Genomic DNA, 24,683 nt, shown 5'->3' with positions numbered 1-24,683 from the left:
TCTTTGCGTGTTCCAAAACTTGAAGACAGATTAAATGTAAGAAAAAACACCTTTGCAAAAATGATTTTAATCTAACAGAGATCTCTGGACATCGTAACAGACTCCAATTCATCACTTAACAGGTGGAATTCAGAGCGCCGAATGTGTCTCTTCCGCGTGTAAAATGGCTTCTTATAGTTAAAACCGACCGCCTCTCTTTCATTTGTAGACAAAACATACTCTCTGGGTACTTTTCCATGAGCGATGGCGAAAACAGAGTCAGGGGTGCGTGTTCGAAACAGATTCTGTTCTCAAGGACCAAATGTGTTTTCCCACAGAGAAGGAACTTCTAGACCAAATAATATGTCCCAGCTTAAGGTCAAATTATACTGAGTTCAACACTACTTGCTTTACACGTCTATAAAACCTTTCAACATGGTTAATATAAAGAATTAAGATGTTAATAATGTATAACAATGGTTAATATATGAAAATAAAGAATTTAAATGTTAATAATATCTAACACTCTCTACGAGGAAATATTGCCGCAAAGTTCATTTAGTAAATTCTGGAAGCAATATAATTTTGGATAATTTTGTCCCTGTTTTATTAGTTGCAAAATCCAGCGTGACATCTTACCCCATATAGTGTGACAACTTACCCATTGGCGGGGCAACATGTCACATGTTCACCCTGTATTTTCAAAGTATGAAAATGACATCAATACAAAAAAATATACCTAAGACTTTGGTCTTTCATCTGGTATACATTTTCTTTATATATGATGTATTTATTCCAAGAAATATATAAAAGAGTATACAAAGTGATGCAACTAGCGCCGGTCTCCCCTATACAAGGAGATTAATTTAGCATGCACAATGTAATTTTTAATACCAGTCTTTAAATACTGCATTTGAAAAGCAAACAGGGCAAAATGTCCACTCAAACACTTTTGAAATGTCAGAAACAAAAAATTAGCACAACATCTAGTTAGAGGCAATTTTGGAGCTACTGTGGAGCTGACTAGGAACCAATCACAAGACGGAGTCATGCCATATCACTTTTGACTTCAGTGTTGCCCAAATTCCTCCCCCCTGTGATGGTCACCAGTGCTGGGAAGCGCTCTCAGACTGAGCTTCCCGGACAAATTACTCTTGCAGTGCGAGTTAGTTTTCCGTGTGATGTAATAAAACAAGACAAGAATATACAGTAGATAAACACGTTTGTTGGCCATAATGCTTCTAGAGTGTTTGCAAATAATGCTTTGATACAAACACTGGGATGATATATACAGTCAGGGTGGAATGGGTTCCAACCCTCCTGGTAAGCAAACACGAATTTAACAAAGAGCCAATCGAAAGGGAACAAGGCTGGCAGTGTCTCCCCGCTTCCAACGTTGCGTCCTGGAGGAGGCTCCTGCCCTGGTTCCCACGTGATCCGCCTGGGGATGAGGAGATGCACTTGTCTCATGGTCATTGTGGATGGGATCGGCCCTCTCTATTCAACTAGTCAGACACAGACAAAATTAGTTTTGAAATATCATTTGAAAGGAGTAATGACCAATTTGGAGACAAAATACGCCGAACATTTCAAATGAGAAATGGTAAACAATTTCATTCTTACAATTAGTTCGGAATGTTCTTTGGAACTTTGCTGCTGTTTCTTCCTTAAATTTGATTCTAGCAGTGGATGATGATTGATTGTTGTTTTTTTCTCTCTCTCTATATATATATATATATGCTTGTCTCCTTAGAAATGATACAAAGCTGAAGCTAAATTGGCATTCGATGATTTTATAGTGGTTCTGAATTTCTGTTAATTTTTTTATTTCCAGCAACTGAAAATAAATTATTTGACAATAGATCAAATATTTTTACGCATGTTTGACTTCAGAGTGGGTTTCTTTTCATGTTGGATTGACAGCTAAAGTGAGCAGTCTTAGACATATTTCAGGAAGTGGTGTGTTTCTTTACTTCTTTTCTCTACTGCTGCTGTTTTGGATAATTTTAGAAGCTAAAACATATTCAGACGGCAGCAAATGCCAACTTTTGAAACCGTGGTGCAGGGAGTAACATTTTTAGCCACCAGATGACCGAGATATTTTATGTTATGCTTACTTAAGTGATAACTACTTTTTCTGATAATGCAAAACATTTCATTGTCATAGCCAATATGATTAACAGATAATGTATGTTTGTATTTTGGAACTCTAATAAACAAATATACCATACATAGTAGTTGACATATTTACAATTTTTTTTTAATGTCAGAACAATGAAGGGTAATAGAAACATTTGTTGTGTTGTCATTTTGTTATATTGCTGTCATTGTAAGAGGCCCAGCTAGAGAACTCTTCTGTATGCAGTAAGGCTCTTTTCATGGTAAAGTCATCATCTAGCCACTGATCCGTTAGGCTAAATATACTCACTGCATGGGCAGACGTTTGAATCCCATATGTCCGTGGTAAAACTTACTTGGACCTGTATCAATCAGATGATGAATGTCTACTGTCAGGAACATCGCAGGGAGAGAAATGTCTGCAAATTAGCGCCGGCTTGACTTACGCCTTGGGTTCGAAATGCACTAATAGCTGGCAAAAATGTTGGGCCTTAGCCATGGAAATGATTGCTCATCAAGTTCCATAAATGCAGTGATGTCATCATAAGCAGCATTGGCTTCTGGAATGCCTTGAGGAAACTTCCCTTCAATCGTCAAATGCTTCTTGAGTAAGCGTCTCGGTACACTAAATCGGAGCGAGACTTTTGCATACTGTATGTGATATTTCATAGAAGTGTTATTCTGGAGTATTCTGTGTTTTGAGGAATAATGACAGAATGAAACTGACGCTGGAAGAGGTGACATCTTGCCTCTGTTCTCTATGTGCAAATAGAAAAATGTCAATGCAGGAAATGTTTTGCAATCACCCTGTCTTCGTAAGTGATAGGTATATTATTTAGGTGTCAAGCAGCTGTCTTTGAGTCGCATCTGGCCATCTCAGAAGTAAACACAACAGCGGTGAATACCTTCACTGCCACTTTGCAACACTTCAGACATTTGCTCTCATTCTACGGCAACATTGCCAAGTCAATAGGTTGAATGAAATATCCCCGAATCAGAGCCCACCACCTTGGGAAATGTCATGCTGTCAGTATAGCTTAATGGGGAAATATGTGTATATATATATATATATATTTATATATATATATATATATATGTAAGTATGATCACAAGAGCGCTATAATATTTATCAAACAAATGAATGGAAGCTCTAAACTTGATGTAAGGGGCTATATTTGCCATATTAGATAATAGATTTTTAATATGATAATGTGAAAATGTTACTTTACAAGAGAGAGAGGAAAAAATATGGTGATTTGCATTAGTACGACATGTTAATGTATTGGGAGAGTTCTGAAAACTTGAAAAAAAAAAGAAAAGTTAAACACATCCACAAGCTGCAGTTTCGTCTATTCGCAATCTGTCCTCTATTTCATGAATGTGCTGTCACTGAAAAGCACATTAGTTAAATATTTTACACAGCCCTTTTTGCTGCCTCTGGGTGAGGGTCCAAGTTAACCCCTGCAGCTAATTATCTTTAAATCAGACATGAGGTTGAGGTTTAATTAGGCCTCGTCATGAGGAGGGCAGTAACTCGAACTACTTGTGCTGCCAAAACTCATAAGCCTAATGCCCACCGAAACACTGTGGGCCAAGGCCACTTTCTGCCTTAAACCAACCAAGGCATCCACAAGATTATTATTTTTTTTTGTGAGTGAATTAATGAATGTGGCCCCACCCACATCCATGGGGCCAACGAGTATCATAAACAATTGGAGAATACCCATGTAGAAGGTCTCTATGCAGTTTCTTGTTATCAATAACCTTCATTTAAAGGTCCTATAAGCACTTTCAAAGCATTACAAGCTTGCTGCAATACTCTCACCTGTCTGTTAAACTGTCCGTTTCAGACGTGGACAAACAGGCAAGACTGGACAAAAATGAGCAATCGGTGTGTTTGTTGACTGCCTCTCCACCACTGACAGCGAGGCCGTCTCACGGGGATGAGTGACAAAGAGGGGCCAGTGAAGCTGGCAGGACGCTAATAGGTGTGATGCTAATGAGCTCAGTGCCAATAAACAAGTGCTTCCTCACTCCTTCCTTCTCCTACCTCCTCCTTTCCCTTCTGATCTTTTCTTGTTTGTCGAACGTTCTTGAAGGGAACGCGAGTGCAGCTTCCATGCCAGATTTGTATTTCCGTTTTGTCGTGGTGCCTTTTTGGTTGTTGCTAAAAGACAGCTAAATTTGAATGAATAATAAAAGTACAGAAAATTTGACAGCTTTCAGACGCTGGATGTGTCTACTGAATGCGGCAAAACACGCCCCCGTTTCACTGTCAGCCAAATACAGTATGTTCGACTTTAGCCTTTAGCTAGCTAGCTAACATGCTAATATGCTTCTGAACGATGGAGAGTGCTGGCTGTTTGTCCAATACCTCACCGCTTGGCTTCTTGTTGTGCCCCAGTTTGTGTCTTCAAACCAGAGACACTTGACAGAAAGTTAACTGTTCATTAACCAGAAATGGTGAACAACAACAGTTTAACACGTTTAAAGAGTTTAACAATTTAGTACTAAATTGTTCTCAGTCTTTGCACAATTCTAGCACCTATTCTCTTCAACCATATTTAATTTATTTAGAAACAAATCACTGAAATCACTGAAATCACTTTACAGGGTCCTGAATATTGAAACATGTTTTATTAAATACAGTTGTCTCAGTTCCATATATGCAATAATGGAAGACAGTCTCAGTTTTGATTATCTGAAGAAAATGTTTGTATTTAGTATTTACTATTTTATTGATTCAAAGCCAACAAACACATCTAATGATGCCCACACTACTCAGTGCTTGTGGATTCTGTTTTGTGCCTTCTTAACTTTCTTTCTTTTTAACACTTTTGTCTCCCTTTTCCTACCCGGGAGAAATGTCACTAAAACCAGCATCGTCCGTCAAACTGGCATCTCAGAAAGAATGCTCGGCTAAAGGGCCATGCTCCGATTGGCATGGGATCCCCCGGCTGTGCTGTCAACCTCTCTTCCTCTCCTTTTCCTTTGCTTTCATTCGAAAATGCAGATAACACGTTATTTGGTGGGAAAGTGTCAGTTTAGAATATTTTAAAAAGGTTAACTATGGGACGAGTCACAAATAATGTGAATTTTCTTAGTTACATTAAACTAAGCCACATTTTCACAAATAGTTCATTTTGGATCAGGTAAATTCAAGTTGGCGATGCCTTTATTTCACCAAATGAATTTTTTAATGTATTATTTTTGCCACCATGGCGAACAAAAACTTGACTTTTTCTCCTTCAGTTTTGTTTGACAGTTTTCCAGAACTTTTGTAAGCGTACATTACTGAGGCCTACTGCAATAGATCAATTTTGGAGGGCAAATTTAAACAGGATTAAACTACTTTACATTAAATCTTAAGCAATTATTAATTTCACAGATGTAGGGAGTCTCATAAAATTGGCAAGCTTGAATTGACTAGAGAGGCATATAGCTGGCATTGTTGTTGAGCTTGGGTTGTCACTTTGCTCAATATTTGCAGTTGTTCCTTTAACCTAGTGAATTTTAAAACTGTAAAATTAGAAATAAAATTCAACTATGTTTTATTTTCCAGTGATTAATATTAATTACACTAGTGCCTTTGTGAATGATTCAACGCTTAAAATGCATGACATGACTGGCACTTGTTTTTATCATTAATTTCTACTTTCATTCCGGAATTTATCATTCATTTGAAGCTTCTTCAAAAGAGAGATTGCTCTTTTCTTTGTGTTAGTTTGGGTTGCTGTATGTATACAAATTTGTGTGAAAGTAGTCACGAGTCAGTAGATTATAAAAAAAACAAAGAAAAGAAAAGCCAAAGGCTATTCCTTTTAAAGGGACTGTGAACAACTCTGAAAACAAGTGGACCAGACAAACAGTGGAGCTATTTGTGGTTGTGCCCCTTCCAGGTCTGTTAAATCTGAATAATGTCTTAATCTACTCCCATTAACAAGGCAGTCACTGTGCACAAAGTGTTTAAATTATAGTTTTAAAACAAAGTTAATGCCGTTTGGACAGCATTTCAGTGTAAATTGGTAACTTTATTGTTCTAATGTGACGTATCGTGGTGAAAATCTGCTCATTTTGGATGATTTGCAGATCATATCGCAAATATGCAATGTATGAAACGGTATAGTCGTGAATTTGATGGGCAAAGTAGAGCCTTTGCCAATCATGTTGCTCGTTGTATCCCTGTGAATTACTTGCAGAGAGCTCAACTGGCTCTTGCGTTTTTAAAGGCCAGACTGCGACAAATGTGTTTTAATAGTGAAATGACGGCTGAACATGTTTTTTTTTTTTTAAACATCTCATTGCGTATGTGCTTAAGTATGGGGGATGACATTAATGGAGACCCCGTCTTCCAAACGACTATTATTATTATTGGTATAATAATAATTATAATAATTCTAATAATTATAATAATTCTAATAATTATAATAATTATAATAATAATAATAATTATTGCACAGAATATGCTTTAATAAATGCTGACTAGATTGACCTCATACTTGCAGGCTAAACAAAGTGTCTTGAAGAACAAGCGTTTACGGTGACCTGATGGCCCGACGTCTGATGTGTACGTCGCTGATGATTGGGCCAGGACAAATTTAATAAATAAATCACATTTGCTGAAAACAAAACTACACGTTTCTCTACTTCATCTACTGTCAGGCCAACATATATAATTATGAATTTCGTTAAGCATTGTTTTGAATTAGGAGAGTGGATCGTGCAGGTATTTTTTTTTAAGCAGCTGCATTGCCCATAGAGTTGCGAAACTGTTCTCAAATAACAGTTCCTATGTTAAAATGTAACTTGACTTGTTAAGATGTTTTTGGATTGAATTAGATACTATAATATAATATATTTATATTATAATACTGCAAATTCAACAAATTACCATTTTCAGTTCTTTACAACCGGTCTTGAAAAAAAACAAAACGTGCATTTTAACAAAAAATCGATTTTTATTTTTGGGGGGAAAAAAGGTTTGTTTTAAAACATCCATTCCCTACTTACTCTCTCAGAGAAAAACATAATTTGCACAACAATTTGCAACGCAGTGTAGTTTAATTGCTATTAGTGTTTTGATGGTATGATGTAAGTCTTTTTTTCATGTTAATGCACATTGTGAATATTTCCTTAAAGCTGAATTTGGCAGGAAAAAAGTGACTCAAAATCACAATACCTGTCAGGGAAATCACAATTTAATGTTTACCGGGAAACATTCAGCCCTGTATTACGTGACCCATCAAGTTATTTAGGGACTGTGCCATTAAGCAAAGGACATATGGGCTTGACATATGCATTGTATGTGCTGTATTCTCTTCATGCCATTTGTTTTGTGTTTTTCATAGAGTGGCACACACAAACACATGCAAGCACAATGCACAGTTAGAGGTGGAAGCAAAACGTTTAACTTTGAAAGTTGGGCAGCTAATTAGCAGAATTAGCGCTAGATCAAAAAGGACAATTAAAGGGGGTGTCTGTGGTAGTGAGGGCTCATTAGCATCACAACACACGGACATGGCCATGAAAAGGAGAGCAGCAGAAGGAGTCTCATTATAAAGCACCACTGTGCTTCTCCTATCTCTTTCTATCACTCTGCCATTGAGGCAAGTCAAAGGCGACACGGAAGCACGGATGCGTCCTTGTCCGCGGAAAAGCATATACACACCAACAGACCGTAAGGTTTGCTGGCACCAGACAAAACAAACCAATCCCTGCCTGCTCGTGTCCAATTTTCAGCTTAATTAAGAGGGGAATTAACTTTGATCTTCTGCAGTGTAGTTGTAGGAGTTTGTAGCCCAGCACGTACAAAAGCCCAAACCAATAAATATCCTTCAACCCTCAAAGTCGGACCCAGATTGTTTTCTAGTCATTTTGGTCTGTTTGAAGTCGATACAGATACGGTGGAAATATTCTATGAGGACTACCTGGGCCGTCCGTTCCGTCCTTGTTAGTCGGATCTAACAGCCTTGTGGCAGAAGGCCTCAATTTGCGTCTCTCCACGCTAATGGCATAAACAGAACAAAAAGATCAAAGCTTTAGAGACAGCCTTGGACATTAGTGGTCCCACTCCATGCATCTTGGCTTCGGTGACCGAAATGAATGATTTTGAGAAGCAAGTATAAAAAAAAAAAAAAAAAAAAGAGCATATGTGGAAGCCTCAAAGAAAAAAAATGCTAGCATTCAGGAGCAGCTTGAAACTTTCTCATTGTAGGTTTGTGCTCCACTAAGTGTCATTTTAGTTATCGTTTCATATTGCTTTTATTGCATTGGACTTTAATGAATCGTGCAAGTGTAGGTGTACTTAATGTTGTGCTAAGTGAGCTTGTGTCACTTCAAGTGGATACGTCTGTCTCCTTACGCAATATTTTTTTTTTTCAAATTTATTATTTAATTTATTTCGAACATGTATATAAAGACAAAACAAACAGATTATAAAAGTATATGTGTAAAGACAAAATATAAAAAAACTCATTAGCTACAGATACACATTCGAAAAGGAGTAGGAAGAGGCATAAACTTATCAGGTCCTACCCCTTTTAACATACTTTCTTTTTTTTTTTTTTTACAGGAGAGCTCAGTATTGTTCATTCGATTTGACATCATCATTGCTCTCCTTTTTTTTTTTTTTTTTTTTTTTAAAATCCAACAAATCAATTAAAAAAAATTTAATAAATGTTTTTTTTTTTTCTTTTTTTTTTTTAAATACATATACATATACATATATATATACATATACACATGTAACATACTTTCATGCCCGTCTAAGGATCTTCTTTTTTTTATTGCTTTTCTCATCATTTTTCTTCAGAGAGGTACATATATCATAATCAATGGATCTGATTTAGCACCCTAAGTATTTTTGAGGTAAAGATGAAAACAGGCCCAGTGCATTCAAAACATATAATAGGTTTTCCCCATATATAAAAAAAAAAAAAGCATCTATAACAGATCCATACCTCATTTTTACCTTTGCTGACAAGATGTTCCTCTTACTGCCTCCATCTTATTTTTTTTCCCCCACATCACAGCAAAAATCTGTACTGTGCTTTCAGTGCATCACTGTACTGATTATCACTGTAAATGCTCCCAGGATGTGGATGGTGGGAAGTAAGCATCTGTTACCTATATGCCAGCCAGGTTACCAATTTACAGTAAACTCCACACTCTTGACAGACCTTCACTCTTCCCAGTGGGAGACGGGAAGGTCTGAAGGGAGAGAAGCGTATGATGTAGAAAGAAAGCACAACTGAGGGAGATGCACAGCAAGGGCTGGCAGCAGTTTTGAGTCAGAAAACTCAACTTTTATCTCGAGAGCATTGAAACAACTTACAAAATAAATACGATACATAACATATACTCATTTAAATAATAATAATACGTTAGCTCCCTTTACATTGGCATTTAGTTTCAGAGTATAATTACCGGTATAAGGGTGGTAAGATCATAGTGGCTGGGTTAACTGAAAAAATGTATGTCGTCAATCACGTTTTCTACAAGCTGAGTTTGAATGAAAAACAAACAACTGCAGTTTTCGTTGTCCGTGGACTCCTAACACGAATACATAAGGATTAGTTCAATTCTTCTGTCCCATTAAGAGTTCTCTCATGCTTCACTTTACTTGATTTGACCTCCCTTCCATATCTCCTCCATGATACCGTTTTCACCGAATGGTCGTCGGCAGTGCTCCACATTGGGGCGAAGATAAAATGGCCATTTTAAAAAAAAATGTTTTTTTTTTAATCCAAATGCACAATTATTCCATATAATTTTCAATAGGATATCCGAATACTAGAGCTGTCAAACAATTATTATTTTTTTAATGAGATTAATCACATCTTAGAATTTTGATTAATCATGATTAATCACTTAATTAATTAATTAATTATTTTGCCACACAACCTGTCATACATTTAATGTAACCATCCACTGTCAAGCTAAAGGATCATCTGTGGCCAAAATGAATAGTGTGATGATGATGATTAATGCAATAATTTTTTGTGTGATGAATCCATTAGTTAACGCTTTAAATTTGACAGCACAACCAAATACCAAAATATTCGCTAGCTAAAGCCCTTCATCCTGTATATTTCTCAACTACTATTATCTTGTAAAAATAAAAAAAAACGTTCAGCGTTAACGATCTGTTTTTGTTTCAAAGGGATGCGCAACAGTCTGACCTTGTCTCTCTCCTTTTATCCAGTTGTGATTAATCTAACCAAATAACTGGAATTAGCAATGTAAAAGAGTGTTTGCTCTCTGCCATTTGGAGCAGATGCGCTAATTAAGCATTAGCGCCAGATTTTGGATTGGCGTGAAGCTAAGCCAAAGGGACGATGCTGAGGTCGGAGAAAACAAGAAAATAGAGTGGGAGACTGAGCTTGTGCGAGAGAGAGAAGAGGAAAATGGACTGGGTAGAGTGAGCATAGGAATAAGAAATGGCAAATTCTTTAGTTTCAGCCAATTAGGCTGAGAAGCCACTGGTAATTAACTCTCAAGGGACACACTGAACAGTCATGCACCTCGTTTACATAATGAGGATAAGAGGAGGAGCTCTTTCCTCGTCTTTTTTTCTTCTTCTCCCATTTCTCCTTGCTTCTCTATCAATCTTCATTGTTGGCCTGTTGAACCAAATCAAAGCAGCACATTCCACTGGTGCGTAGGACAAAAGTCATACATTGACCCGAGATGGGCTGTATATATTCATCGGGAACATGCTCAAAGAAATAGTTAAAAATCCCCCCCCCCCCCCATTTAAAAATTTTTTTTGGGGTATTGAGCACATTTTCAATTCTCATTCTGCTGAGTTCTAAGCATACCTATATATATATTTATATATATAGATATAAAATACATTTGATCATGTAAATTTATGATAATCCCTTTGACCTTCCTTTAGTGCCCCTGTTGAAGGAGAAAATGATGGACCCTGACTAAAGACTTTTGCTTCACTAGAAAAATTCTGAATATGAAAGTGAAATGTGTGTGAGGAACACATCCTCCTTGATCAAACCCAATGTGTTGAATTATTTTAACTAAGTTGTGTTATCCACCCTTCAGGCAACTGGCATCCTAAATAGCGGACCCCTTTGGCCATAAAGATAAAAGGATTTTAACTAGGTCTCCAACTTCATCATGTTAAGTCTGCAAACCTTTATTGTGACGTGCTGAGGCAAGTGCACAAACTGTCACCAGTCGCATAATCTTTAACCTACAAAAATAGTGACTTTTTTGTGTGTGTTTTTTAAGTTACAACAATGACATAAACACATGAAGTACCAAATGGTGACACGATATTTTGATTGTCTCACACATACAGTATTGACAGACCAACATCAGGTATTAATATTGTTGCTGTTGAATGTCTTGATATTCTCCTCTACACATTATCAGCATTGCACTTTTGATTAACCGAGATTATTTCACATTTGCTTGGTTGGAACGAATCAGCAGTGTCTCTCCTTGTTGCAGTTGGCAATCTATTTGTCAGCCTTGCTTCAAAGATGTATTAAATCAACGATCAATGCCACACAATTACCATATTTTTCTAACTTGAAGTCGTGTATAAATCGCACCACTCAGAAAATGCATCATGAAGAAGAAGAAAAAATAAAATAAAAATATTTTATTTTATTCATATATATAAGGTAATGCCTCAGTATTTGCCAACTCCCAAACGAATGTAAAAGAAGAAATGGAATTGAATCATGGCAGCTGTGTGTGATGTATCTCTAGTTTGACCCCTAGGCGTTATTGTGACCATTTTTTGGCTTTTTGTTGGTTCTGACCAAGCCATTTCAAAATAAAATACTGCCCACGGGTTAAAATGCCCCTTACTTACGACGCAGCCATTTTTGTTTGGATTTATTATTTACAGCACCATATTATAAAATAACCAAATAGGATTCTACCTTTGACCACAATGTAATGCAGGATTCTAGTTACGGTAAGCCGTTTTAAATTTAAAGAAAAAAAGAAGTTTCCTGTAGTTAAAACCACAAGTTTCAAACTTACAAAACTTATTTGCTACGCAACAGGGATTTTGGGCGTCAGTCTGAGCATTAATTTTAATCTATAGAAGTTGCACCTGAGTATAAGTTTCAGGACCAGTTAAACTTTGGAAACAATTGGTTAACCCTACATATAAACTACACAAATGAGTTTAAAATAACAGGTTCTGCCTTGTGTATGTATTATTTTCTGTGTATGCCTTGGAAGGAATATCCTTAATTGGATGAATATGCCTTTTTAATAAGTATATTATGAGAGAAGTGTGCTTGGGGTCCTCGGAGTGCCGTTAACATGCATTGATGTAATAACTGCAATTGTAAACAATTTCTAAGGGTTACTGTAGTTTCTTGTATAGTATGTGACGTACATACCATCATTTTTAACCAGACCCAGAAATTATTACAACCCTGATCTGTACCAAAAAAGTTGGATGTTTTTAAAGAGTTGGTTTGTTTTTAAAATAAAAGTTCCTCTCCCTTGCATGAGGTTGAACATTGCGAAGTGGGTAGCATGGCTGTAATGTAACAGGAAGAAATTCATATCTCCAGGATGTGTGTTTTCTCTTGTGCTGCAGTATTTTTTTCCTCCTCCTTTGATGGCAGAGTTGGGATAAAAGCGCTAAGTTCACTTCCTTTTTATTGAGGGAAGCTTAATTTAATTAGCTTTTACTGCGCTCGTCTCATATCAGACTCTTCTGTTCCCATGCTCAAGGTTTCTGACGCTCTGAGGAAAAGAAGGGAAGAAAAAGGGGGAAACTGTTGGGTGGTCTCCAAGGAGGAAGTGTCCTTTTAATCAGACTTCTGCAAAGATCCCATTACCGTCCCTGTAGCGAGAAAGAGGGCAATATATATATATATATATATATGCAGATGGACAAAGTTGGAGTTAAAGAACAGGACGTTCAGTAAATGTAAAGAATATGTATCGCCTTTTGGCCGACATAGGCAAGGATGATAAGGTGAGGAATAGAAACATCATGTTTGTGCGGTACTGTTGGGTTAAATGAACTCTCCTCCTTTTATCCTGCTACTTGCTTTCTACATTAATTACAATATATTAAATATTTATTAATGTTATTTATTTCTTTACTTACTCGTCTTTCTCTTTTTTTTCTGATCGTGCTCACCGACATGAACTTTTAAAACATAAAGGACCACCCAATGTATATCAATTTGCGCGTCAGTCTTCAAAGGGTGCGAGACGCTATTTCATATCGCAGTCTCGTGGTTTGGCTTATCAAGATTGTCTGTACAGTTTTTTTTCTCTGGTCTCACTCACATCTTGAAGGCCTGAGGGCAGATTGCCGATGCTCCAGTATTTTGTCTTTCTGATGTCTTCTGAATACCGAGCTAAACATACGGTGCTATATATTTTTTTAATTTTTTTATTTTTTCAAAAGGTTTAGTTCTTTTTTGGCCTGCAGACACCTTTAATCCCTTATGCTGTTTTGTCTTTGCACAGAGTATTTTGAGAGATGATGGTGGATGAATAATCAAAGTAAATAGTGAAGCGGTTGGAGCTCTTCAAATAGGACAGCATGATTCATCAAACAGCTTATAAGCATAAAGCTCTCAAGAGGCTAAGAATGTATGCACTTTTTTTTAAAAAAAAATGCTAAAAGAAGATGAGTATTTCCAGGAATAATACACATTTTAAACATTGCTTAGAGGTTAGAGTACATTCAAAAGATTTCTCCACCAACTAAATAATAAATGAAACACAGCCAGTGGAAGTTTCCACTGTTGCCAATGCTTTTTCCTTGCAAAAGCAAATTGAAGATGTGTTATTGTTATACCTAATTGGGGAAGACAACATCTTCACAATAATATATGTGACCTCACTAGTCTAAACATGACATTCTGATTAACATTACATTTTGTCGCTGTCCTGTGAAAAACACTTATGTCCATTTTTTTTTATTTGTAATTTTTTAAAATTAATTAATTAATTTATTTTACATTTTTGGGAAGTCTGCATTCAGTTTCATCCCATAAATGTGAAAAAATGACATTTATTTTTTATTTTTATCCATCTCAAGGGGCGGCCATTTTGGCTATCTGAATGACAATGACATCACAGTTGCTCAGGGCTCACCCAATGATCAATCACAGCTCACCTGTTTTCTGAAGCTGAGCTACTTTTGATTGTTACCTGAGACCTGAGCAATAGTGATGTCACTTTCAGTCGACAGCAAGTGGCAAAATGGCCGCCTTCTGATAGTGATAAAAACTGCTGGATTTTGCTGCTTAACTCATATTCCACCAATTCAATATTAACCAAAATACTGTATCTAGACTAATGGGGCTGCATAGAACATATTATTGTCAAAAATGTTTTGGGCGAGGTTGACTTCCCCTTTAAGAGAGCATGTAATAACCATGCATGTGCTTATATCCCCTTAATAATCACATTATATGGTGTATCCAGGCAGGCACATAAATGGAGACATTTTGCAATTTAAATATCTCAATTTAAAAAAATCATCTATCTATTTGATATTTACATAAATACAACACTACTGCGCAATAAAAATAACTGGGAAGTTTACTAGCTGAATCTGTAGCTTTTATACTTCTTTAAGAGATCATTTTATTCTTCATGTTTTAACCGTTTAATTGATCCCCCCCCCCCCCCCCCCCCATACTGTGATACATTGTGCATCTCGGTAAACAAGTTGAGAGAGTTTCTCTGACTGTTGTTTCCTGTGCCTGCCCGTAACTGGCACATGCTGGAACCAGCGGCAGTTGCCAACTGACATAAAGCGGCAGTAAGAAGTCTCTTCATTGTCCCTTTATGACCACTGTAAAGTTGCTGGCTTTGCTTCATTCTGTCACACTGATTTGCTTGTCGCCATGTAGAACAGACCATGTCATTAGGTTGCTCCATGTGTCCTTTCCCCAATTCACTTTTTCAAAAAAAAAATAAATAAAAAATTCATATGCTGACAACTTGCCTCTGTCATTATCTTATTCACTGCCATTTGATGGCTAAAGACGTCAAAGACTCATTTTACTGGACTGGCAGTAAATGAGTTATTCATGTCTTTGTCCTACAGTGTCTAACATTACACAATGTGTGTGATTGCTAATGCTATCCCGTGACAATTTTCTATAGACTCTGTGGAAGTTGTTGAACATTTGTGAGGTCAGAGGTTGGACCTTTGTGAGAGGGCCTCTCTCACAATTTGCGTTGTAATTCATCCCTGAAGTGTTTGATGTCTTTAAGGTCACTCAAGTTCAATCCATATCTCGTGTAACGCGCCTTCTTTCAAGCATAATCCACCTCTTTATAGATTAATTATGTGTAACTTTACCATATTTTCAAAGTATAAAACTGAGACGCTACAATTTCGCTGAAAATGGAATAATAATAAATAATAAATAATAAATAATAAATAATAAATAATAAATAATAAATAAATAATAAATAATAAATAATAAATAATAAATAATAAATAATAAATAATAAATAATAAATAATAAATTTATCCCTAGTCAATCTTCGTCAATGTTAAGATGCGGATGCAAATGAGAACACAAATGTGAATTAGGGAGTAAATAGGAATGACTCTAACAGTTGACTTTTAATCATATGAATTGCTATGACAACTGTGATTAGATGCCGCGATGGGACCTGCGTAATACACGGGACAAAACAATGAGGTTTGCGAACCACTGGGATGTGCGACCTAAGGCTAAAAAAAACGGGACGGTCCTGTCTTGAGCACACACTTTTGAAATTGAATCTAATAAAGCTACTCGACCAAAATAACATTTTGCTTAAGATTTGAAGATATGTGCCATTGACTTATACACAGAGCTAACAATCCTTCAGAAATGTATTCATAGCAGAACCCAGCCTCATCATCATGCACAGTCATAGATTGTTTACTTGCTATGCTGAACAGCCTGTCCATTTTCATTCGTACCAAAACAAAATGTTTTGTTGTCTTGGAATTTCTTCTTCTACATTCATACTTGACTGAAAGTCTTGAGTTGTTTGTCACCAAGCTTGGGTTGCAGTAGCTCCCCTTGAGTACCCCCTGAGCCTCTCCTGGATAAAACTCATTATCCCAGTCTGTTGCTCTTCAGGAAACTCATTATCCCATCCATCACCAGTGGACTGTCAGACAACAGGATGAATATGCCCTTTCATGGTTTAATTAGATCGCTTTGGCTACAATATAAGGGAAAGCACAACAACGGCCCATGCCACTGTATCTGCTGTAATTATCCAGCCAATGTGATAGGTTTGGTTTGACATCTGATCCTGCAGTTTGTTAGTGTTTACTGTCCATGTTTGGGGTAATCAGGCTCATCCCCTATGACTGAAGCACCGCAAGACTGTCTGCTAGGACAGTTGTTATTCTTGGAAAGTTTGTTCCTTAGAGATGTCTTAACTTGTGTTGTTCTAGATGTGGTCTAGAAGTTTTCCAGCAGCAGTTTCAAAATGTTTTATACCTGTTTGCCTTGAGACTTTTTGGGGGAACCTGATGTGACCTTACTAACCCACTGCTATGGCTTATTACTGGCTATGTGTGATGCCGGGATACAATACAACCTACAATGAACTGTGAAGTCATTTGGTAGATGGATGACTGTTGGCCTCACGGTCTCCCATAACCTCCTACCACTTTACTTTCTCTCGATTCTATTTTCCCACCCACTCTGCCCACCTACTATTCATCGTTCAACTGCCAAACGGATGTCAAATAACAATAGGGGGCCCTTGGATGAGTTGGAGAATAGATTATTGACTGGGACCAAAGATTTATACTCAAGCCACGGGGCCAAACATCCCCAGTGGAGATAAATGGCACATGTAATTGAGTTTGGTCAGTTGTGTTGAAGTGGCTGAGGCCACCACTGGACCCACTGAGGTGCTGCTGGATGGGGACACATGAATGGTGGTGAGGGTTGGAGGGGGGGGCATTGGGCGGGTGAGACACATTGAGGTTTATGAGCCATATAGTGGTAGTGGAGGGTCAGACAGAGGGCAATGTGACACTTAAGTTGCATGGTCTAAGGCACATGTGACAAAAGCCAGGGAAAAGAGTAGACATGAATTTTAACAAATTCTATTAACGACACCAGTCATTCGTGACAGCTGTGGAATTTTGCAACACAATGAAATGCCGTAGGGGAACTTTTAAAAATACGTGACCAGAATGGTAATGCACATCCCAAAAACAGTCAATTAAGTTAGTCGCCTGTTATTGCACACATAACCAATGGAATTCGAGTCATGTTAACTTTCAAAATAATTTGCAGAGTAAATTGTCAGGAAAAGTTTTGTAAAACTTGATCATACCTTTTTAGAAAAGAAAATCAGTTAAGCACTATATCAAAGGAGTATGTAGTTAAGAGATGCCCTGCAGCTTCGCTGGCGCGTCTGGCAGTGGACCAGCGCGTCTAGACACAGTCCGCCGCGCAGTGGTGGCCCCCGCATGGCAAAATCATATTATTGAGCACCAAGTGGAAAGAAAGAAACTACCGTACAAGATTACCGCAAGAGTATTATATTGTACAGTAGACGTTTTTATATTGTACAGCTTTATACTGCATTGTGTACCAAACCAATCTGCCATTTCAATATCTTAGCGTGACCACATTTTCAAAATGAAAAAGCTGGGACACTACAATTTCACCAAATGTCATCGCAAGTCAATCTTGGGGGAAAGACTACTGACATGTGCATCAATCGCTAATGCTAAATGCTATCTTGGTTGACTTTTCAACAGCGCTAAACAAGTCAATGCAGTGCACTCACCATTATCTAACCTTTTTTACTCGGTCCTGATAGCTATTGACAGGGGCGTAGCCAGAAATTTTTCATTGGGGTGGCCAGTGTGAAACTCATGTGGCCATAAGTTCATACCTGAAATGTCTAAATAAGTGGTTCTTAACCATTCAGCCATACCGTTCGCATTCCGATCACGCATTGTAAATGGAAATATACCGCCAGAGAGCTCAGCTTTTTTTGTAGTGACTTACGACAGCACTGCTAAGTTTTACATAATTCTTAGATGCGAAAGCAGAAAGTAGTTGTCATTCCAGTAACTGACTTACATATGACTTATTTGTACAATCGTACGGCATAAACTGTGATATTTTGCCGTGAAGGCAGAAAATGTGAAAACGCAACACAGAAATCAATGTATTTGTATGAGCACAGAAAAAAAGGGGCAACGCAAGATGGCCGCTCAAAATCAGGACTCAGCCAAACGGGACGTCTGGTCAACATCTGATCAAGCTAACTTGTGCTACATAGAGGCTAGTTAAAGTGGAAGTCAACCTTAAACATTTCTTGATAATAATATGTTATATGTGACCTCACAAGTCTAAACATGACATTCTGATTAATATCACATTTGTGGAATAAGAGTTACGGAGCAAAATCCAGCCATTTTTATCCATCTCATTTTTATTCATTTTGCCACTTGCTGTCGACTGAAGATGACGTCACAGTTGCTCAGGTTTCACACAGCTCAGCTTCAGAAAACAGGTTCGTTGTGATTGGTCGTTGCCTGAGCAACATTGATGTCATCTTCAGTCGACAGTAAGTGGCAAAATGGCCGCCCCGACATGGATAAAAAACGGTTGGATTTTGATGCTAAACTCATATTCCGCTAACATATTTTAACATATAAAACAAAATACCAAATTTAGACCAGTGGGGCTCCATAGAACATATTATTGTCTCCCAAAAATTGGGGGGCTGACTTTCCGTTTAAGTAAGTGCGCTAGCATGGTCAATTGGTCATGATCAACTTTGTTGACAGTTACAAACTTATGACTGCACATCGCTAATACTTGAGCCTTTCTTTCAGCTACGTGCGTACAGTAAGCCTTCACTGTAACTACACTGAAATATTTTTTATATGTTGTGTTTCATCGCGACCCTGTCCAACACTGAAAGAGTAAATCAGTGGAAAGTGGAAAGCTTTTTACACAGTGTGAAGTTCAGCCATGGTTTTGCATGATGGCAGGGGGGAAGAACTGTTACCACAGTAACCAGTGCCTTCTCAACTATATGTGTTTGTGTGTGTGTGCGTGTGGGCGTGCATGCTTGAAATTAAATTATTGCCTTGTGATTGACTGGCGGCCAGTCCAGGAAGTACCCCTGCCTCTCGCCTGTAGTCAGCCGGTTATGGGGTCCAGCTCGGCTCACCTGTGCGCCTCAACAGAAGAATCCAAAGAAAAGGAGTGGAAATAATTTGTTGGAATGACTCAGATGGGAATCATTTAGAAGTGAAGCAGATGCTTGATTGACAATTTCTCAGAGTCAATTTTAAAACCGTTAAGTGTCTCTTGGATAGGATTCTTGGCTGTGTATTTGCTGTCATCTGCATGTTTGCTTGCATGTGTCCAACGGATTATCTGATGGCCAACTGAGACCATCTGAGCACTTCTCCACTTAATCTCCATAGCGTGATCTTTACAATAATGAAATGCATCTCTGCCCCCTGTGGTGGAATACATATAATAACCAACCTACTGTTTTGTTATTGGTTTAAATATGAATGATAATAAATAAATAAATACATCATCTTGATAGGCCGTAAAATCATCGTTGTTGAACTATTTTAACCCCCCTTGAGTTTAAAAGAACACCGTATTCTTTTTTTTCTTTTTTCTTTTTTCCCTGGAGAGCTCAGTATTGTTCATTCGGTAATTTTACCGATTTGACATGTCATCATCATTGCTCTCCTTTATTTTTATTTTTATTTTTTTTGTATGTGCGTGCCTGCGTGCCTGCGTGCCTGCGTGTGAGTGTGTATTCATTAGTTCACTTAAAACCTATTAAAAAATCCCATACCGTTCACCTAAACCGAACACTTCCAGCCAGAGTCGTGAGGCAGTCAGGAGACCCGAGGAAGGACCAAAGAAAAGAAAGGAAAGTGACAGTGAAAACACCATATTCTTAAATTATGTGTCTGCATCAACTTCTTCAGAGGCTTTGCACAAGCCTTCTGAAGTCTGAAATGTTTATTTTGCTTTCCTCCTTGTTGTGCTTACAGTTTTATCCTCCTATTATCTCGGCTCATGTCCTCTGTCATCACAGGAGTTTGACACAGCTTTTTGAAACTCCTCTGCCCTCCAAGGTTATAGAATTTGACTTGGATGTTGTTGCATTTGTCGGTGTCTCATTGTGTCCTCGCAACTGTTGGTACATTGTACCTTAGTACTATGATGACAACATATGCTGTGAGATGATAGGGTGTCCCTGCAGCATGTCCTCAGGGCAGATGTAGGCTTGCATGGAGGCGGTCTGGTGAAAACGCAGGCAGATGATGGTTGGAAGGAATCGTGTAATGGCCCAGTCACCTCAATACGGAATACAACGAGAGTCGCTCTCCAAGCCAGGGATAGGCAAGTTCGGTCCTCCATGTTTTCGGTGTCCCCTCATCAGCTCATAATTACGTTCTGCAGGAGCCTCCCAGCTGTGTTCAAGGAGGGAGACATCAAAAACATGCAGGACTACGGCTCTCTAGGACCGAACTTGCCTACCCCTGCTCTAAGCTGATTTGGCATATTAACCCCTAGGCGTTATTTTGACCATTTTTGGGCTTTTTGTTGGTTCTGACCAAGCCATTTCAAAATAAAATACTGCCCACGTGTTAAGATGAATATAAATATGATACAAGTGCATTTCTTACACGGTCTTCAAGGAAGAATTTCAGAATGAGTTCCATAGCTTAGTTTGGGTACAATGCTGATCAATGCACAGTAAATATATATTTTTTTATTCGTTAACAATTTTTTATTTTATTTCACAAGATAAGCACTAGGATTTAGTCTGATGAAAGTACATCCCTTGATAAGACTTGTCTTAGACCTTGTGTGGATTGTTAATAATTGGTTTGATTGCGCATAATTGATGAGTAATTCATCATGTCTTGAAGCAAATGAGGAAAAATGGACTGCACTACTAAGCTGCAAACAGCAGATGTGCAAGTTTGCAGTCTAATGAAAAACAATGCTATGACAAGTGTGGGGAATTGAGGTAAATGCATGCAGATCTCCACGATGGCAACTCCTCCAGACATCATTATTCTGCTCACTGGCATTGAAAAACAGTAGTTGATCACGTTTAAAGCAGTGGTTCTTAACCTCGTTGAAGGTACTGAACTTAACCCCACTGCTTTCCTATTCACAATCAGTGCAATCATTTGAAAATATCCCGATGGTTGTTTGTCTCTGTGTGCCCCGCCTACTGCACGAAGCCAGCTGGGATAGACTCCAGCACCCCCGCGAACCTTTATGAGGACTAAACGGTTAAAAAGATGGATGGATGAAAATATCCCAGTCAGATAATAAGAGAGCGTCAGGCGGACAGAGGCTATCATAAGGCTGTTTTCACATATTGTAGCATGAGTCTGCGTGTCCATCTGTCCACCATCTTGTTATTTTCCTTTGGGATAAACAAGGGTCCATTTTGGGCCGAAATGTTTGAAGAAAAGAAGCTTAAGCTAACATGCATCCAAGTGCCTGTAAGCAGCTATTTACACGACTACAAGCTGCTTTGCACTGTGGCCAAGCGACAGCTGATGTCATTGTTGAGGCATGCCAACATGTAATGTATTCCAATGTCCATCTGGGATTCCAATGACTTCACTTGATTCTCCACCTTTTATTTTTCATTTTATTTTATTTACCAGCTGAAAAATTGGCATTTTTTTTAAAAAAAAAATGGATAAGAGATGTGGGCATTGACTGTTCTTTACCTGCTAATAAACTCTTCTACATTTACTCAATACTGTTTAGCATGGATGTAACCATTGGGCATTGTGCTACTCCTGTAAAAAAAAAAAAAAAAAAAAGGGAATAATTGACACTTCGTCAATTTTTATTATTATTACCTATATTAATAGTTTAGGTCAGGGGTCACCAGGTAGCAAACCCTTTTTTAAAGCCTGTTTACAACAATAAAGATATGACACAACATTTGACTGTTTTACAATAATTTGTCCTGTAGCTTACCTTTAGAACTAGTGAAATTGGTCAATTTTACACCTGTTTTGGGTGGGGGTGATTGTCATTATCTTTGTCTTGTGTTGTAGTGTGCTAATGTGCACAAAAATAATTGGCCCATATTTTGTTTTTATTTTTTGCTGATTTTTTACTACAGTAATTTCTGGACTATAAGGCACACCTGACTTTAAGCCGCGCTAGCTAAATTGAAGAAATACTCGAGTTTGTTACACATATAAGCCTCACCCGACTGTAAGCACCAGGTGTTTTAATGTTACCGCACCGGGTTCCCGCTACTTTCTTTTCCATAATGAGAGCGCAATTTGTCTCGCTCTCCTACTGTATTTCGGCTCACTTAGTTTGTTTTGCTCTTCCTGACGCTCTTGTGCTTCCTTTACAGTGCGACCTATTGTGATGGATAAGCCGCACCTTTGTATTAGCCGCAGGGCCGAATGCAAGTGAAATAAGTCGTGGTTTGTAGTCCAGAAATTACTGGATTTTTAAGATAAAATCGCCCGATTTAAATTCTGTAGGATGAGCCCTAATAAAATACCATTGTTAAAGGTAATTTGAAAAACAAAATAGGCTAGCCTACACAGCTAGCTAACGTCAACATTAGCCAGCCAACAACCACTACCTTATGAAAAGCTGGTTAATAACTTACCAATTTGAGAATAATCCACAATAAATAAATGGTGAATGACAACGTTGACATCAAGCCACCTGACCCACTGACAGTGTTTGCGCTTACATGTCGCTTTACAAATGAGCTCCTTATGGTTTTGAAAACCAAACGTAACTAGTTTTCGGTTCATCGATTCCGGGACGAAACAGAGACCCTTAAAAAGTGGTCTTGAAAGAAAGACTACTCTAGACCCAACTAATTAATTGCATTTCCATATAATTCACATTTACAACCCCTTACACTATTGGCAAAAATGTCATGAAGTCACTTAAATAAAATACAGTATCACATTGTTGGTCCATATTGAGCAATGGTGAACAAATATAAATCCAATATATGACTTTGGCATTAAGTAATACTTTTTGTTGTACGCTTGCAGGAGGTTAGTAGAGGCGTACTTGAACGGGATTCAATCGTCCCCTTGACGGTTCTTTCATTTTTCTGTGTCAAACAGTAAGCAATGGCGGTGTCGGAAAACTCCATTGATTTTCATTGAATTTTATGGTATTTTTATGTTGTCAAGGGGATTTTCATCAATCCATCTACAAATGTGGAGGCTCGCTTCTTGTTCTACTGTAGTCACAGGCAAGAGCAGCCATGCTTTAATAGCTACAACTTTACACCACAATCACACATTGCTCCCCGTCAGTGAGGTTTTGTTTTTCCACGTTTACTTGTTTCCTCTTCAACCTTCACAGTTATCAAAACCTTTATTGCTTCTGTACCTTTTGCTACGGCAAAGTGATTTGTCATGATTTGAGAGGAAATTTTTTCTCTCGCTGCGCTGTCAAGGAGGAGCAGAGGCTTCTGTTTCATATTGCAGCCACTCTGTCAGTTTATGAAAGCAGCAGATATTTTACACACTTTTGGGACTTTGCACAGAAATGTGCAACTGCTGCTATTCAACGCAGTCCTTCAAATTCTTAATATGAATCTTTGTATTTTCCTTTTATTGACCTGCTTAAACTTAATGAAGTGTCTAGTGAGTGTATGTTTGTGAAAATAGTTGTGTGTTTTTTTTATCTGTGTGGTTTTTTTTTTTTGCTGCTGTTTTCGGTTATTTTGAGCTACAATATATGGCCCCATTTTTCATTTCCTCTATTGCAGTGTCGTTATCAGTTTGACTTTGAGATGATTTTCTTTTTTTAAGCAGCGAACCTTACATACAAATGACGGTTTGCAACAACTTTTGAACCATAAAGAAGATCTAGCCTGCTCTGAGAAACTCCAGAGAGCGTTGGCTGCTCATTTTAATTTTCACTTGCATTTCCAGAGCAGATGCTTGCTGACATGATCTACAATAGCAATAACAAGAGAGTTGGACAAGTGGAAACTGATTGCTTTTTCTATTCATCGCTAGGGATTTAACCAGCGATCCACAGTTAGAAGAATATGCAAATTTAAAATAGCACTGTGAAACCCTTGTTTTGTTGTTTACAATATTTCTTAACATTTGCTGTTCTCCCCGGGCTCATGACCTAAACGCTGCTGCTTTATTGACGCGGCTTAAGGGTTTCACCTCTAAAGGCCACAGCTTTCCCAAGACACAATGGATAGCTAACCTTTCAGCTGGACTCGATCTTTATAATGATTTTGGATTATTGACACTCATTTGGGGATGTGCTAATGAGTACACTGTGTTGTTTTCGTGTGAGGGAATCGGGTGGGCTGTTAAAAGCTGAATCCGAACCCCTGTGTGTCAGTGCCAGCTCCGAGATGAATGACAAACTCAGTGACTAAAAAGGCTGCGTTGTTATAAATGTCTCACTGGGAGAACCATTCAAGTAGCCAATGCCACATGGAATACGACTTTTTTAGGCAGGCTGATTTTGGAAATTAATATACGTAAAAAATGAACTTTGGTGTGGACAAAAGGGAATATAGGTACATAGTTTAGAGGGTATAATGAAAATAAA

At 37.9% G+C, this 24,683-nt stretch overlaps 1 protein-coding gene across 2 annotated transcripts in view; it reads left to right on the top strand.

The window, feature by feature from the left end:
* erbb4b (erb-b2 receptor tyrosine kinase 4b) overlaps window positions 1-24,683 on the top strand; it is a 210,448-nt gene that overhangs the window by 11,980 nt on the left and 173,785 nt on the right. The gene's annotated exons all lie outside the window — the stretch shown is intronic.

The sequence above is a fragment of the Vanacampus margaritifer genome, chromosome 11, assembly GCF_051991255.1.
Source record: "Vanacampus margaritifer isolate UIUO_Vmar chromosome 11, RoL_Vmar_1.0, whole genome shotgun sequence".
NCBI classification, from domain to species: Eukaryota; Metazoa; Chordata; class Actinopteri; order Syngnathiformes; family Syngnathidae; genus Vanacampus; species Vanacampus margaritifer.
This window is presented reverse-complemented; position numbering and strand designations above follow the sequence as displayed.